General features: G+C 44.4%; 1 protein-coding gene across 2 annotated transcripts in view; it reads right to left on the bottom strand.

Annotated features, from left to right (window-relative positions):
- The window catches only part of ZNF469 (zinc finger protein 469), a 456,265-nt gene extending 444,945 nt beyond the window's left edge, over positions 1 to 11,320 (bottom strand). For both annotated transcript variants that reach the window (XM_040410638.1, XM_040410639.1), the window contains exon 1: positions 11,199 to 11,320. The gene's annotated coding sequence lies outside the window, so the exon portion shown is untranslated. The remainder of the gene's footprint in view (positions 1 to 11,198) is intronic.
- Between the last annotated feature and the right edge of the window lie 5,667 nt (positions 11,321 to 16,987).

Raw genomic sequence — 16,987 nt, 5'->3', positions numbered from 1 at the left:
GGAGGGGGGCCACTCCACCACCAATAAATATAATACGGGGGGGTGGGGGCACTGCACTACCGATGATTATAATACTGGGGGGAGCGCACAGCACCACCAATGAATATAACTTACCTCTAAATACAAATGTAGGCTGCGGGTAACGGCCGTATCAAACAGGCAGCACCTGGCCTCAATGACAGAGTGCGGCGATCTGCCGAACCCTGTCAGTTAACCCCTCAGGTGTGGCACCTAAGGGGTTAATTGCCGTGATTCAGCAGATACCTGTCATTGAGGTCAGGTATGTGACACGGCCGGCACCCGCATCCTACAATTCTAACTCCTAAGGTGGCTAAGCTAAAAAAATATATATATATTTAAAAACACCCCACCAAAATATTAAAAGTTTAAATCACCCCCTTTCCCAATTTTACATATAAAATTTATATATTAGGTATCGCCACAAAAAGTCTGAGCTATTCAAATATTAAAAAAATATCTCCTATGTTGTGAACACAGTAACAGAATAAAAAAATAAAAAAACACGCGATTTGCGAGTCACCTTGTTCGCCCAAAATATAGGATCTATTATGGGCCAGATGTTCCATCAAATGTGGAATGCACACGGCTTTTTTGTGTGGTATCCAGTATTGCAATACTTTTTTATGGTATCGAAATTGAATCAAAATTTTGGTATTGTGACAACCCTAGAAAGATGATTAACCTCTTGTGCAGTGGGTGGTGTTCGTGACCATTTTTCATTGTCCGGATGGCCGTCGATAGGCCTGCACCAGCCGAGGAAGCTCAGCATTTCCATCCTTAGGGGCCATTCACACGTCTGAAACTGTTTTGCGGTCCACAAATTGCAGATCCGCAAAACACGGACATCGGCTATGTGCATTCTGCATTTTGCGGACCGCACATGGCCGGCACTATAAAGCAAGTGCCTTTTATTGTCCGTGGCTGCGGACAAGAATAGGACATGTTCTATTTTTTTTACGGGGCTGCAGAACAGAAGTGCGGATGCGGACAGCACACAGTGTGCTGTCCGCATCTTTTGCGGCCCCATTGAAAATGAATGGGTCCATACCCGTTCCGCAAAATTGCGGAATGGATGCGGACCCATTTTGCGGACGTGTGAATGGACCCTTAGTGTGCCGCTGCAGTCACAATGTATTCCTGGCCCACCAGGACAATCAGTGGGACCTAATGTGCTGCAGCATTTTCCTTCAATTGCTCCTTTTTGACAGACATTTCCGTCATTACAAAGTGCCATAACATCTGTAAAAAAAAGTTTCTATTCTGCGCACTTGTTTTTGTTTTCTGCGCTAAATTCCCAAACCATCTGAGGACATTAGTGAATTAGCACAAAATTGACAGACGCAGAATTAAAGAACTAGTCAAAAATGACTTCTAAATCGGCACATTGGTGCGATGAATGGTCTTCCCTATTCGCTTCATGCGCTGCAGCTGTTCTCTGTCCCTGGGCAAACACCCGGCTTCCTGGTCGGACTGCACACAGAGCTGTCTACATTGGATCCGGGCCACCCATTCAGTATTTCTGTGGGTGACCCAAGGCACGGGTCAATGGCACTTTGACCACACCTTGAGGCTCACAGCTGTAGTAGTATCAGGCATTGTGCACGTTTTGGCACCGCCTTGCATTCTGCCGTATCGGCCTCTCCAAGGAGATTAACAGTATATATATCTGCTCTCTCATCAGATGTTCTCTGTAAAGACTAAACCCCGCAGTGGTAAAACACGCTTTACTCGCCACTCTCCATTTACTACCATTATCTCGCCAGCCTAGCTCAACACAAAGCCGCTCTCTCCTGCTCCAAGAGAGAACAGTGCTCCCAATTCTGTGTCTTGTAAAAGGATATGCTCTATGAATGGTATCTAGGAGAAGATACAACCAATGACTTGTCTGTGTCACCGAGCTCCGACATTCGGGAGATTCATTGTACTTATGAAGGGCCATTTATCCCGAGCAGATAGAAGAGGAGAATTTAAGGCAGTTAATGGATCTCAGTGGATAGAAACCCTGCAGCGTCATATCCCTTCCAGGACTAGAGCTCTGATGGAAACATGAGGTCGGGGTTCACTGGAACCGTGAGGAATCTGTGCCATAAAGGATCTTCCATGGGCAAGGTGTCTCACAGGCAGTAACGCCCTACATCAGGAGCTTGTATTCTCCTTGGCCATTTATGTCTAGCTCTTCGGGTTATCCTGGTTGAACGCATATTTGCTCCTGGATTATTTAAATGGCAGAATAATGGACTCTTACGGTGCTTTCATGGTAGAATGAAAAAGCCATCAACCCACCAGGGATTTGTGTTTTTTTGGATGATGTGATCATTGAAGCCACTTATCCCAGCTGTAGGGGTGTCCTGTGACATGGTGGTCAGCATCTATTCAGTGTTCATGGAGGAAGGACAGCATAGATCGCCACAGATTAGGTTTACGCCGGGTGCACAATAGGAAACTGCAGGCCGCAGTAATGACCTCTTGTCATCCACATGTTGTAGAGTATGTGCTATTATCTGAATGGCCATTGTAGAGGAGAGCCATGCACGCTGGAGGGGCCACTGATGCAGTCACACAGTCCTGGATTTCTCTTTTACTGCTGGGTGTTGTAGTATGAACCAGTGGCCTGCACTGGAGCCCGACCAGTTCTACTTACACAGAGGGTGTTATCCAGTAATCCACACGTTACCAGACCATCACACGACAATAGCACCACATGAATTATGGTAGAGAACATGTACTGGGTATTTGAGTGGCTGCTCCACACATTTAATGCATGAACAAATTGCCCAAAAGCACATGTCCCACCCATACTATAGAAAATATGGGATATGAGAGTAGCATGCACACAGCACCAGGAGGTTCCTGTCAAATTCTTAACGTATCTATTCCTGTCCAGTCTTGCTTCAGCCATCATTTGCAGCTTCTGATCTGAGACATTTTCTCCGCGTAGATGAATGTAAATTACAAGTGACAGCTCTGGTATGACACTGGTAGGGCCACTGCTGCAGAGATTTAGATATCTAATGCCCAGCTTTAACAACCGCTGTCAGAGTGCAGAAATCCAATCCAAATGCAAACAAACATGGCACTAAACTGCAAAGTGTGATGAAGGCAGTAAGAAAAATCACCTTGGAGCAGGGCATAGTGAAAGGGAGGGTGGAGGTAGCCGTCAAACCCAGGCCCTGGTGTCTAAGGGGGACCAGATGCCCTTGTGCCACATAAGACGACACCCATGGTATAAATGGCACGTGGTAGGGGTGGCCATCTTACAGATTTTGCATTGGGTCCAGGAGCCCCAAGTTGCACCTTTAACATCTATTAGGAATCTGATGATGAACAGCATAGACACAGTGAGATGTTACATATGTGATGCACGGAGGTGGTTTCATACATATGTAGCTATGTTCACATGAGGACAAACTGCTGCTGATTTACTAGCGGAAAAGGGTGTTTTCTGCTGAATAATCCACATTCAGAACGCCATAAAGACCTTCCCATTTGTTTTATTTTTCCACAATGATTTTTTCGACGCCTCGTCTCAGGACTAGATTTTATGGCTCCATCGATGTGTTAGTAGGAAGCCATGCTCTGGACGTAGAGGGCTGATTTCTGTTGCGTGAACACTCAGGAATATGCAGTGAAATTATTGCCCCGAGAGTGAATAAATAGTCGTCTGTGGTGACCAAATGGATGGGTGCGGAATACCAAACGCCCATGAGATGTTATGATTGCGTATTCTGCAGGCAAATCTATCAGATGGGCCAGTAACACATTAATACCTCCTGTCACAGATTCCAGCCCAGTAATATTCCACTATTGACATTGGCTTTCTGATTTATTAACTGGATTGGCCCTTTGTATGATGCATATTGAAGGAAGCAGGGGAGTTGTGGTAATCCTCAAGATTAAGTAATATTCCAGCAGTCTCCTGAAAGTGAGGGACATTTGGCACCACCAAAGGCTGCATGTTCTGCCAGGAACCTGTCAGCATTTTGTCCTGGCAGGAGCCAAGATAAAACGGACAGGTTGTCAGAGGACGATGTAATATGGACCCAACGGGATGTCCCCCCTGACCATCCTCCCCAGCATTCCCAGACACGATTATTTAACCGTTTTCCTTGGATCAGCTTTTAGACAAATATTCTTAACCTGCGCCCTGCCAGCTGGGTTTGTGTTAGGAATTTTGGGCCACTCGGAGAAGATTAATTGTACATTAACATATTTCAGGTGCCAAACAGGAAGAAGCCAGCAGTGTCCATTTGCTTAAGTATAAATTTTGCCCAATTGAAATGTTGAGTCTACACATGGTATCTATGAACAAACAGAACCAGATTGACTCTTGAATTTTAGTTATTTAAAGCTTTGATGAATTCTATGTTTTGTAGATATTAAAGGGGTTGTCCAACTTCTAAGTGTGTTTTTAATTAACCACACCCACCCAGTGGGACCTATGAAAGGAAGCATACTTACCTGCTCTTGGGGACGTGTGTCACTGCTGTGGACAATCATTTGGTGCAGTGGCGCACATGACCCCCATCTGTGCTGAAAGTTTACATGCGGGAACTATGTTTACAGTGAAGACAGAGGTGAACCCAAGGAGCCGAGACCGAGTGTCAGGGAGCAGGTGTTTCCTTTAAAGGCTATGGACACCTTCGGGGACAATTTTGTATTATTGCATTGTACTTAGTTTGAGCTAAAAATATTATTCTTCAATTGGTCTTTATTACAAAATCTGGAATCCTTTTTTGTGTACAGAGCTGAGATGCTGTAGTAGCTGCCTGTGCATTTTCTGTCTTTTCCGTCAGTTGGGGAGCTGACGGGCTCCTTATCTCTGCTCTCTGGCCTTATAAACACTCATTAAACCTACATTTTTATCCTACTGATAAGAATGTGGCTTCAATAAGTCTTTCTGACCTCTTAGTAGTTTAGAGATAAGGGTTATTAGATGACAACACAAAGCAAAAGTACCAGTCACACAGTTAGAAAAACAGTTAACCCTTTGTTACAGACTGGCTCAATATTTTTAATAAAGACCAATTAAAAACATGATTTTCTAGCCAAAAATAAGTAAAATACTATCATAAACAAAACTTGTCTCCAAAGTTGTACATATCTTTAACAGGTCCTTCCGGGTTGGGAATATTAAAAACACAATTTGATGTTAGACACCTCTTAAAGGGCACCTGTCACCAGGATTTTGTGCATAGAGCTGAGGACATGGGTTGCTAGGTGGCCGCTAGCACATCTGCAATACCCAGTCCCCATAGCTCTGTGTGCTTTTATTGTGTCAAAAAAACGATTTGATACATATGCAAATTAACCTGAGACGAGTCCTGTCCCTGAGACGAATCCGGGACAGGTTCCCTTTAAGTTTTAAAATAATTTTTGGTGATATTTAAGTTTCCATATCACTATGTTTAAAAAAATAAAATAAAATCATCTTAAAATCCTGCAGATTTGACACTGGCCACTTCCTTGTCTGTACAGATCACTTTTCAGCAGTCATCTCTTTAGCAGCATGGACAGAATTACACAGACAGATAACACCTTTATATAGACAACACAGTATGTGATGGTAACAGCTTATCTACTTCCCCTCCCTGCACAATGACCTCTGAACAGGTCACAGAGCATGCCTAGCAGTCAGCGAGTCCTCTCCAGACAATTGTGTCTATAGCCCGTGGTGGCTGCTGTAAAGCAAAGCTCTAAATGCTGTTATCAACAGCTCAGGCAAGATGGCCGCCCCCACAATCATGTTGAGGAAATAGAATAAAAAAAATACAGCTAGAAAATAAAAACTGATTAGAACTAAAAAGAAAAATTTGTTGCTGACACATTCCCTTTAAGAGAAATCCACAATAGTGGCATTCAAATGTAAAATCGGGGGTTGTTAAATATCTCCATTGTGTTTCCATTCGGGTACACTTTATGGTTAAAAACTCTGAAGATGTTGTTAGACTTTCAGTCTCTGACTTTATGAAACAGCATAATCATCCAATAAACCTAAAAGGAATTCACTTCATTTCTGAAAGTGAATGCAAAAAAAGTGTCGATGATGTCATGTACGAGGGGAGTGTGGTTGGTTGCTATGGGAAGGCTTTCTTTACATGAACATTATCATTGTATCTACTATGAGAACACAAAGTAACTTTGTATTAAGTGCGACCCGTGGAAGGTAATGAAGGCGGCCGAGATCGTCCTGTAACATTAAGCAATTATGGAGCCATAATGTGGACAGGTGGTTGTAGTTTACACTGTAGTCATGACCGTCTCCTCTCTGCTACATCTCAAGCTCATCGATACCACATGGCAGTGAGAGCAGGATCTAGACCCATCATTGTGCACCATCGTCCTTCTCGCTGTATCGTTTTTATATTTTCAAGTGTAAGAAAAGGCAGAAGCCGCCACTTAAAGGGAACCTGTCACCGGGATTTTGTGTATAGAGCTGAGGACATGGGCTGCTAGATGGCCGCTAGCACATCTGCAATTCCCAGTCCCCATAGCTCTGTGTGCTTTTATTGTGTAAAAGAAAAGCGATTTGATACATATGCAGATTAACCTGAGATGAGTCCTGTACGTGAGATGAGTCAGGGACAGGACTCATCTCAGGTTAATTTGCATATGTATCAAATCATTTTTTACACAATAAAAGCACACAGAGCTATGGGGACTGGGAATTGCGGATGTGCTAGCGGCCATCTAGTAACCCATGTCCTCAGCTCTATACACAAAATCCCGGTGACAGGTTCCCTTTAAGTCAATGACACAACAGCCAATTATCAATATCCAATACGTGATCAGCGCCTCAGGCTTCTGTTAGAACTGCTGTACGTAATAATCGCTATCAGTATAATATTGTAACCGCCGTCTTCCAGTCCTGTCTGGAGCTGGGAGCGGTGGACAGAACTGGTGTTACTCATAAACACGACTTACATCTCTCAAGATAATAAGCATTTCATAGAAACAAAACTTATCTGCAAAATGGGATTTGGAAATATTCTTTTTTACAACCACATTCCTGACACTTGTGCAGAATAAGAGCCTGAAAACGGTGTCATCTGCTGGAGGATCTTATCAGCCGCAGATGTATAAAGAGCGAAAAAAGAACGCTATGTGTCTGGCGTCATGACATTGTAGCTGCACATGGAACTCATACTTCACAATGGATACGTTTTCCTAGGACATCGTCCCTGTATCCCATGCATATAAATCCAGTTAATCGTCGCTGTAGGTGTAGATGTTTCACATCCTCTCTGAAGAATGGAATCACTTGGCAGAAGATTCAGATTCAAGAGTAGGATTGTATGAAAAGCTAGAACTTGTGGTAATATAGATGACTCGTGTAATATACAGCACAGGAGAGGTAGAGCAGCGTATTCGCCTATTGTAATGTGAGAAAGATAATGAATATTAAGAATCCCCATTCTCAGGGAGTTTTATAAGATGCTTTCCACATGTTATAGTTGGTCTGCTGTTCTTGATGGTCTGTTTGTAGTTGGTCTACGTCCTAAAGGCTACAGGCTGTCACCAAAAAGGTAGGGAGCATACTGCCGGGAGGATCAGTGACTTCTAGAGGTGAGGATTAGGCCCACCTGCACAATGGTGGGTGTGATGTTACCGCTATGAGACAAGTTTTGTTTATGTTGTATTTTACTCATTTTTGGCTAAAAATCATATTTTCAATTGGCCAACTGCAATAAAAAAAAATTCCTACAAAGGTGTCCATAGCCTTTAATCCCACACTTGCATAGACTACCTGGACTACAGGACCATGGCCTCAGAGCTAAACTCATCACTGGATGTCAGCAGACTGCAGTTCACTGTTACAAAACAGCTTGTAGTCTGCTGACAGGTTGGAAGGCAGTTTGCGGTAAATGTTAATCTCTAGTGCAGCTCAGCAGTGTATCTTACACTAGAACCTATGGCATGGGTGCTGGGGGGGGACTCAGATCCCTCTCCTGTTCTGGGAGAGGCACAGGTCCCAGGGGGGGCACTCAGAGCACTCTCTGTGGTGGTGGCGAACCTATGGCACAGGTACCGGGGGGCACTCAGAGCCTTCTCTTTGGGTACCCGCACCCTGGCGGACCAATATGCCTTAGACTTTTCCTGCCATTCATCAGCGCAGGGCGCATTATGAACAGCGTAGGCAGCGCATTGAATGTAGGAATGCTATTATACCTACACGATAAAGTACACGGAAGATATACTATACTGGACTGTAGTATTCAGGTTACATTGTCGTGTTGGCACTTTGCAATAAATAAGTGGGTTTTTGGTTGCAGTTTGGGCACTCGGTCTGTAAAGGGTTTGCCATCAGTGCGCTAGATGAATACATTCAATGTGAATAACACCTACAGAAGGGCAGCCGGTCATAGAAATATATTATGAAAGTAGATTAGCTCTCTTAATATACAGTCACAGGTCTGCAAAAAGCTAAAAGTTATTTAGGGGTCATTTATCAAAGACCGGCCTTTTACACTGGCGTTTGATATCCCCTGTGCTGCCAGAGGATGCGCCTAATTTATGATAGGTTGTAGACCTCGTCAGATATTAGACGCATCCTCTGCCAATGTGTGCACCTGGAGTGAAATCTACTTTAGCCCCTAACAGGAGTAGATTTCAAACGTTTCCTGGTGTAAAACTTTGTGAATTTGCCAGAGCTGATGGCAGCGCCCCCACCTCCCCAGGCAGCGCCCCCACACTGCCCCCGCCTCCCCAGGCATCGCCCCCACACTGCCCCCACCTCCCCAGGCAGCGCCCCCACACTGCCCCCGCCTCCCCAGGCATCGCCCCCACACTGCCCCCGCCTCCCCAGGCATCGCCCCCACACTGCCCCCGCCTCCCCAGGCATTGCCCCCACACTGCCCCCGCCTCCCTAGGCATCGCCCCCACACTGCCCCCGCCTCCCTAGGCATCGCCCCCACACTGCCCCCGCCTCCCCAGGCAGCGCCCCCACACTGCCCCCGCCTCCCCAGGCAGCGCCCCCACACTGCCCCCGCCTCCCCAGGCATCGCCCCCACACTGCCCCCGCCTCCCCAGGCAGCGCCCCCACACTGCCCCCACCTCCCCAGGCAGCGCCCCCACACTGCCCCCGCTTCCCCAGTGTCGAAGGTGTCGTGAAAACGCTGCATGTGACAAAATATTATGACATGTGCATTAAAAAGTTGCAAAACAGGGTCTTATGCAGAAAACTATTAGTTACATAATTGCCTTGCTAACCATGGCAGGTACATCTACCCGATATATATATATATTGTATATACTGGTGTTATAAGAGCCGCCTCACTTTACTGTTGGCCTGTAATGTCCCGGATTTCTGGAAGTAAAGAAACCAAATAATAACTACGAGGCAGAATCACTGGTAATAGCTGCCGAGCTGCATGTATATTAGTGGACATGCGGGAGTAATTCTACCAGTATTGTGTAAGAGGAAAGTTTATATCTGCACCTGCTTTGAAAATCATCAGTTTTGCTGCTTTTAGGCCAATTTTCTGCTTTGGGAAATAATATGTGAAGCCTAAGCCGAGGTTCCCTGCGCCACAGGGAGTCCACTACGAATGTATGGCTCTCGTTCAGCTGCATCTGTCAGATTACAGGTCGACTAACCTTATAATACGCTGATTTACAATCCTTAGTGTTATGTGTGGCCCGTCAACTATAGAGTGACCTTGTGGACCATAGTGGGGAGCTTCATAAAGAGGGACCCCCCCCCCCCCCCCCCCCCCCCCCCCCCGTGCATTCCCCATGTAATAACAATTCCGGAGCCAATGTCTCTATGTTCTGCCATTTCTTTATTATTTCTACTAGCAGTTATGACTGGATTGCTTTTAGCCTTCAGTAAGGGTACAGAGGGGTGTTACCAGTTGGGGGGGTGTACCTGAACAAATAGCCATATGTTGACCCCATTATACCATGCACCTTTTGTAGAGAAGCAATCCAATGTGCAAGGACTCTGCACCAGGAGCCCCCATAGTATGTATTACAGAGCAGGCACGCGTTATCTTATTTAGACATAGTCTGAGAACTTTTGCTTTATACAGCACGTTGCCAAGTTCCTTTCCTCCCACGTTAGCTGTTCTGGTTTCTGTGGAAACTGTTGGCCAATAGACGTCCGAGGCGACTGCACACAAGGGAAGCGTTAAACGGAGAGCGTGCAACTTTCTTTTTGACAGATTCGGTCCCTGAGACATGAAGCCGCTCGGTGAAGCCACATGACAGGCTTCATTCTGTTTCTAATTCCAAGAGCATTTGGTTTAGTAAATATAATACATTTATATATAAAAAACCACAGGCTAATGGTCTCCAGGTCCATGAATGGTGTCACTTCTTAGTGCAGGTCCCTGAAGGGTTATGGGGGTTGTTGCAGCAGGTGTAATACATGGTGTGTGAGCGCTAATAACACTGCTGGTAAGGACAGTGTGTAGATCACTAAATGAAGGGTTAATCATCTCAGCAGATTGCACCCTGTACTTTTGATTATTATTTCAGTATTGTATGTGGCGGTTTTACATTTTTTTAATGTGATCCTGATGCCTCTTTCTCTTTGGCCGCTGGTTCTCTGGCAGGTATTTGCAGAGCCGAACCCACGGCCACAGATGACAGTAGGCGGCTCCAGGTCAAGGCCTCCTTCACTTTCTTCCTGTCATTGCATCACCATTCATTCCTGTGCAGGTTCACACCTCCGCTCAGTGCATATTACTGTAGTATGCCAGGCTCATTAACCGCTAGAATCTACCGTGCTCCACGTACTATCACAACCAAACTGTACCCAGAACCACGAATACAGATGAGGAGCCTGCCTCCCAAGAACCAGACCTCTCTGTGAGCGCTAATGAGAGGCTTCTGTGCCTCCTCTGAGAATTGACACTTCAGCAATCTTACCAAGGCCATTTACCTCTGCACGCGGGACGCTGGCCGGCAGCTGTGCACCAGACACATGCCCTGGCCCATGTCTCTGCTGTGTGCAGCAAGAACATGTTAAACCCAGCAGAAAACTCATTTTGGCATCGTGACAACAGATAAATGCAGCGTGAATTACCAGCCATCGCTCTCCCTTCACAGGTACATACATTATACACAGCAGCTTCACCTTTGGTACATAGAGCAGCTCTACTACAGGCAGAAGTGACAGGTCCTGCTGACGGCCAGGTACAACATGCAGCACATGTACGTTTAGGCTGTGCACTTACCCTGCAGCTGACAGTCTCATGCATGGCTATAGGTCCTCCCTATAGGAATTATTGTGGACATTCCTCCCAGCCTGTAAGTTACATTCTCATCCTGAGACACAGTGTGCTGGACTGCAGCATTACTTCTGAAACCTTCTTTCTCAGCTGAAGTCTCAAGTTCCAGCCTGGGATTCCCTTCTCCACCCCTTTACAGATACTTAACCCTGATCCTGCTGAACATTGACTGCAGGGAGAATCCACACATCTACAGTGATAGTCACTGGATAGAAGTGTGAGCAGTGTTTGTCTGTCTGTAATGGGCATTATAATAGAGCGCCTTGTATATAATAATCAGATGGTGGGTGCCAGTACTTATCGGAGCCTTACAGTCGTGGCTACAGCTCCACAGATGTCATCACAGTTATCAGCTAATTACGGTAGATGCTAGGCTTGCAGATATAAAACATAGGCTTCAGTGCCCCCACTGGAACACCCAAAAGAGGCAAAAAGTCACCATATTTTTAGCTGTTCGTCACAGCAGAGTTCATAATGGATAATAAGCTCATTCTGAAGAGGTATGAAGAATTGAGTGATGAACTTTGTTCTAGGACCTTGTAAAGTCGGGATGGGCTCAGACCTCCCCAAGAGATTATATTGGGATCCTGGACTCCATTCATGAAATGTGATCTGCCACTAGTATCACTGAATATATCATAAATCTACGGTGTCAGTGTGGTCTGATCCTGCAGTCATACTCTCTTCCATCTGTCCTTTTTACCAACATACCTGTACATTCAATATGTTAGCGGGAAGTACACAGGATTGACTCCAGGATCAGACTACCCATCATTTGTTTGTAGTCTGTTACCATGGAGACACAGAGATGCATAAAAGCTGCAGACACAGTAAACAAGTGATTGCTAAGGTGGACAGTACATTTTATTTTATACAATATCAGTATACAGAGATCCTTCAAGATACAATATTAATTGGTTCCAAGACGACCATTGTATGTTGAAACCATTGTAAGTTGAGTAATCGGTTTCAAAGCCCCAAAATGTCATCCAAGATAAGAGAAAATGAAAATTTAAGAAAAATAAGCAGATAACTAAGACAGATAAAACAAGTCCTTACATATAACAGTCAGGAATAACTGATAACTAGCAACTGATACAGCTATTTACCAGAGAAGTGACCTTGATTGGTTGGATCTCAGTCTGAGACATTGTATGTTGAGTCTAGTTTCACCTTCCGATGGGTCAGAACAGACCATTGTATGCTGGAAATATTGTATCCTGAGGGATCACTATAATAAAGTGATATTTCTCATACTCTCTGTGCAGAGGACTTACTGCCGACTTCACATATCTTTGGATCCCCCGTGCTAAAACCCATTACTATCTGCTTTCAGTGACATACATGGTTTCCTAAACTCATATCATTTCCTATACTCCTATCACAGGGTCCCATTTCATGCCCACATATGCACGTTCTAGATTGCTGGAAAACAGAGCCCCCTTATCAAGATGGAAATGGGTCCCAGAGGTGGGGCCCACACCTATCAGACATTTATGGCATATCGTGTGAATAAATTTCCTAGATGGGAAAACCCCTTTAAATTCAACCAAATACAATGCATTTGGAAACTTTTCAGGCCATTTCACTTTTTTCACATTATATGTTGTGGCTTGTCTTTAAAAAAATTAATAAATCATGTTTTCCCCCCATCATTCTGCACTCAATACCCCATAATAAAAAGGAAAACTGAATTTTAGAAATGTTTGCAAATTTATTAAAAAGGAAAAACTAATTTCACAGGGATGTAAGTAGTCAAGCTATTCAATATGTGAGAGAGAATCTAAATCGCACATCCTCATTACTATGCTTTTGATATAACAACTGTTTTAATTTCCAGCATGATAAAACATGGCTTTACAGCACTATTATCAATAAATATAACCTTATGCTATGCACTATTAGGAGGCATCAATATACAGTTTGATCAAAGAGCATAGGCCCACTTACCACGACAAGGTTGCCTCTTGTAAGTAGTCAAGCTCTTTCCCTGGACATACAGTACAGACCAAAAGTTTGGACACACCTTCTCATTCAAAGAGTTTTCTTTATTTTCATGACTATGAAGGCATCAAAACTATGAATTAACACATGTGGAATTATATACATAACAAACAAGTGTAAAACAACTGAAAATATGTCATATTCTAGGTTCTTCAAAGTAGCCACCTTTTTCTTGATTACTGCTTTGCACACTCTTGGCATTCTCTTGATGAGCTTCTAGAGGTAGTCCCCTGAAATGGTCTTCCAACAGTCTTGAAGTAGTTCCCAGAGATGCTTAGCACTTGTTGGCCCTTTTGCCTTCACTCTGCGGTCCAGCTCACCCCAAACCATCTCGATTGGGTTCAGGTCCGGTGACTGTGGAGGCCAGGTCATCTGGCGCAGCACCCCATCACTCTCCTTCATGGTCAAATAGCCCTTACTTTCAAAGTTTTCCCAATTTTTCAGCTGACTGACTAACCTTCATTTCTTAAAGTAATGATGGCCACTCGTTTTTCTTTACTTAGCTGCTTTTTTCTTGCCATAATACAAATTCTAACAGTCTATTCAGTAGGACTATCAGCTGTGTATCCACCTGACTTCTCCTCAACGCCACTGATGGTCCCAACCCCATTTATAAGGCAAGAAATCCCACTTATTAAACCTGACAGGGCACAGCTGTGAAGTGAAGACCATTTCAGGGGACTACCTCTTGAAGCTCATCAAGAGAATGCCAAGAGTGTGCAAAGCAGTAATCAAAGCAAAAGGTGGCTACTTTGAAGAACCTAGAATATGACATATTTTCAGTTGTTTCACACTTGTTTGTTATGTATATAATTCCACATGTGTTAATTCATAGTTTTGATGCCTTCAGTGTGAATCTACAATTTTCATAGTCATGAAAATAAAGAAAACTCTTTGAATGAGAAGGTGTGTCCAAACTTTTAGTCTGTACTGTAAGTATTCAGCCCTTTGCTCTGACACTTGACATTTTCGCTCTGGTTCCTCCCATTCTTCTGGATCATCTCTGAGATGTTCTATACCTTGATTGGAGTCACCTGTGCTACACTCAGTGGATTGGACATTATGTGGAAAGTCACGGCCCTGTCTACAGTTGCAAGAAAAAGTATGTGAACCCTTTGGAATGATATGGATTTCTGCACAAATTGGTCATAAAATGTGATCTGATCTTCATCTAAGTCACAACAATAGACAATCACAGTCTGCTTAAACTAATAACACACAAAGAATTAAATGTTACCATGTTTTTATTGAACACACCATGTAAACATTCACAGTGCAGGTGGAAAAAGTATGTGAACCCCTAGACTAATGACATCAGCAAGAGCTAATTGGAGTGAGGTGTCAGCCAACTGGAGTCCAATCAATGAGATGAGATTGGAGGTGTTGGTTACAGCTGCCCTGCCCTATAAAAAACACACACCAGTTCTGGGTTTGCTTTTCACAAGAAGCATTGCCTGATGTGGATGATGCCTCGCACAAAAGAGCTTTAAGAAGACCTACGATTAAGAATTGTTGACTTGCATAAAGCTGGAAAGGGTTATAAAAGTATCTCCAAAAGCCTTGCTGTTCATCAGTCCACGGTAAGACAAATTGTCTATAAATGGAGAAAGTTCAGCACTGCTGCTACTCTCCCTAGGAGTGGCCGTCCTGTAAAGATGACTGCAAGAGCACAGAGCAGACTGCTCAATGAGGTGAAGAAGAACCCTAGAGTGTCAGCTAAAGACTTACAGAAGTCTCTGGTATATGCTAACATCCCTGTTAGCGAATCTACGATACGTAAAACACTAGACAAGAATGGATTTCATGGGAGGATACCACAGAGGAAGCCACTGCTGTCCAAAAAAACATTGCTGCACGTTTACAGTTTGCACAAGAGCACCTGGATGTTCCACAGCAGAACTGGCAAAATATTCTGTGGACAGATGAAACCAAAGTTGAGTTGTTTGGAAGAAACACACAACACTGTGTGGAGAAAAAGAGGCACAGCACACCAACATCAAACCCTCATCCCAACTGTGAAGTATGGTGGTGGGGGCATCATGGTTTGGGGCTGCTTTGCTGTGTCAGGGCCTGGACGGATTGCTATCATCGAAGGAAAAATGAATTCCCAAGTTTATCAAGACATTTTTCAGGAGAACTTAAGGCCATCTGCTTAACAGAAGATGGGTGTTGCAACAGGACAACAACCCAAAGCATAGAAGTAAATCAACAACAGAATGGCTTAAACAGAAGAAAATACACCTTCTGGAGTGGCCCAGTCAGAGTCCTGACCTCAACCCGATGGAGATGCTGTGGCATGACCTCCAGAAAGTGACTCACACCAGACATCCCAAGAATATTGCTGAACTGAAACAGTTTTGTAAAGAGGAATGGTCAAGAATTACTCCTGACCGTTGTGCACGTCTGATCTGCAACTACAGGAAACGTTTGGTTGAAGTTATTGCTGCCAAAGGAGGTTCAACCAGTTATTAAATCCAAGGGTTCACATAATTTTTCCACCTGCACTGTTAATGTTTACATGGTGTGTTCAATAAAAACATGGTAACATTTAATTCTTTGTGTGTTATTAGTTTAAGCAGACTGTGATTGTCTATTGTTGTGACTTAGATGAAGATCAGATCACATTTTATGACCAATTTGTCCAGAAATCCATATAATTCCAAAGGGTTCACATACTTTTTCTTGCAACTGTATATAAGATCTCACAGCGACAATGCATCAGAGTAAAAACCAAGCCATGAGGAGAAAGAACTGCCTGTAGAGCTCAGAGACAGGATTGTGTGGAGGCTCAGACCTGGATAAGAGGACAAAAACATTTCTGCTGCACTAAAAGTTCCCAAGAGCACAGTGGTCTCCACAATTCTTAAATTGAAGAAGTTTGGAACAACCAGGACTCTTCCTTGAACTGCCACCCCACCAAACTAAAAAATCAAGGTAGAAGGGCCTTGGTAAGAGAGGGGACCAAGAACCTAATGATCACCCTGGCTGAGCTCCAAAGATCCTGTATGTAGATAGGAGAAATTTCCAGAAGGTCAATCATCCCCGTAGCCTTCACCAATCTGAGCTTTATGGTAAAATGACCAGAAAGACGCCTCTCATTAGTAAAAGACACATGAAAGCTCCTTGAAGTTTGCATAAAATCATCTAAAGGTCTCTCAGACTGTGAGAAAGAAGATTATCTGCTCTGATGGAACCAAGATTGAAGTTTCTGGCCCCAGTTCTAAGCATCTTGTCTGGAGGAGACCAGACGCCGCTCATCACCTGCCCAATACCATCCCCACAGTGAAGCATGGTGGTGGCAGTATCATGTCTGGAGGAAACCAGACGCCGCTCATCACCTGCCCAATACCATCCCTACAGTGAAGCAAAGTGGCGGCAGTATTATGTCTGGAGGAGACCAGACGCCGCTCATCACCTGCCCAATACCATCCCCACAGTGAAGCATGGTGGTGGCAGCATCATGTCTGGAGGAAACCAGACGCCGCTCATCACCTGCCCAATACCATCCCTACAGTGAAGCAAGGTGGCGGCAGTATCATGTCTGGAGGAAACCAGACGCCGCTCATCACCTGCCCAATACCATCCCCACAGTGAAGCATGGTGGTGGCAGCATCATGTCTGGAGGAAACCAGGCACCGCTCATCACCTGCCCAATACCATCCCTACAGTGAAGCATGGTGGTGGCAGCATCATGTCTGGAGGAAACCAGGCGCCGCTCATCACCTGCCCAA

This window comes from Bufo bufo, chromosome 10 (assembly GCF_905171765.1).
Source record: "Bufo bufo chromosome 10, aBufBuf1.1, whole genome shotgun sequence".
Lineage (NCBI taxonomy): Eukaryota > Metazoa > Chordata > Amphibia > Anura > Bufonidae > Bufo > Bufo bufo.
This window is presented reverse-complemented; position numbering and strand designations above follow the sequence as displayed.